Source organism: Octopus bimaculoides, chromosome 20 (assembly GCF_001194135.2).
Source record: "Octopus bimaculoides isolate UCB-OBI-ISO-001 chromosome 20, ASM119413v2, whole genome shotgun sequence".
NCBI lineage: Eukaryota > Metazoa > Mollusca > Cephalopoda > Octopoda > Octopodidae > Octopus > Octopus bimaculoides.
In genome coordinates, this window is record NC_069000.1 from 5,248,320 (window position 1) to 5,250,478 (window position 2,159).

The following is a 2,159-nucleotide window of genomic DNA, read 5'->3' on the forward strand; positions in this document are numbered from 1 at the left end:
TATATATATATATATATATATATATATATATATATTATGTATGTATGTACACACCTACACACGCAGACTCGCACGCATGTACACAAACGCACACATGCATACACACGCATACACACACACACACACACGTCAAATATGTGGTGTTGATTATTCTTGATCATTTCAAGGGCGAGTTTTGTCAATAAAAAACACCTGCATTGATTGCATTTCACAATTTTTTTGGCAGTTCTTATTAGTTGAATAATTAACTAATTAACCAATTAACTGATTGTCTGTTTCACTGATTTCTTTGAGCAAACCATCAATCAATACTTTGGTTTGTCAGAGTCCTTTCGTCGCCATTCCTCTTTTCATTCTTGGTCTGCTTTTGTAGCCCTAGGTCGGTCATGCTGTGCCAAAATGATTCTGTTGGATTTTGTTAGTGCAATTGTACTTCTCAGGCAGTATGAGAGTGTCTAGGTACATATGTATGTGTGTGTGTGTGTGGTTTATTCTTATGTGAGTATGTGTGTGTAAGTGTATGTGTGGTCGTATTGTAAGAGAGTGAATCTAAGTGCATTTCGTTGGGTTTGCATGATTTCTCCTTCCCACGATAACTATAAGTGTAGATTATATCTGCTTTTAAGTGGTGTTCGAGTGCACCTGTGTGTGTGTGAGTGTTTCTGTATGTGTTTATGCATGGCCTGTGCACACTCATTCACCAACAAAACCCAATCTGTGCATATATCCACAGACACATCACTCGATACACACACGATGTGTGTTAGTATTTTTCAATCCTTCTATCATTATCGCCATAGAAAGACAAGATCTCTTCAATTATAATGTATCACAAATCCTAATTCAAATTCCATTAAATCTCTCTGATGTTTTCAATAAATATTTAAAGCTAATGAATAAATTAAACACTTCCTTCTATTCCTGAAAGGTTTTTCATTGCGATATATATCAAATGTTTAATAATGCCATCATTGTTTTTTCATGAATCTTTTAGAGATAGTTGGCCCTCATTGCTTTTCTAACTTACATAAATTACTTAAAATTTGATGTATATATTATAATATAAATAAAATATCGGCCATATATATATATATATATATTTATATATATATATATCGTTTATATTTTTCGTCCTCTAACTTTCCTATCTACTTTCGTGTACATCTATACACAGTATACACACACATACATGCACATTTACATATCTGTATTCTCTATGTACGTATGCGTGTATATATATATATGTGTGTGTGAGAGAGAATGAGTGCGTGTGTGAGTCTGTGTGTGTGTGTGTGTGTGTGTGTGTGTGTGTGTGTGTGTGTTTCTCTGTGTGTATGTTTATGTGTCTTTGTTTCCCCCTTCCACCATCGCATGACAACCGATGTCGGTCTGTGTTCACATCCCCGTAACATTAGCGGTTCGGCAATAGAGAACCGATACAATAAGTACTAGAATCGACTAAAGGTGGAGCTCCAGCATGGCCACTGTCAAATGGCTGAAACAAGTAAAAGAATACAACAAGACCGACTATTTTACAAATTCGCTCGATAAAATTTCATCTAAGACAGCCTTGTTACGTTTCATTGAATTCAATGCCGCTTTTCAATGAAGAAAAATCTTTACTCTCTCCGCGAACTACAATCAAGCATTTCTTAGAACGTTCTGGTATTACTGCAACTCAACCAACGTTAGCAATTAGTATCATATTATTTATTTGCTATTGTATCACTCAGTTTCAAGCGTATAGTTAATATTTTTCGCAGTGTATTTCGTCACAAGATCTCGAAGAAGTTTAATCACCTGAAAACGTACGTGTTACGATTTGGTAACGAAAGTAATGAAATTTCTTGAACTATTCATCAAATAAATACATATTATTGGTAAGAATAAAGAAGTATCAATAATATTTGAAGTAAATTTTGTGTATTATATTAATCGAGAAATTTCCTGTAAGGCGGACCTGACGATTTTATATTATTTACGTGAACATAAAATTTGATTCAAATGTTCCTGTCTGTCTGTTTGTCTGTCTGTCTTTCACTTTCTATCATATGCACACACAGACAAACACTCACGCATGCACGTGCATACGCACGCACAAACACGCACACACACACACACACACACACACACACACACACACACACACACACACACAC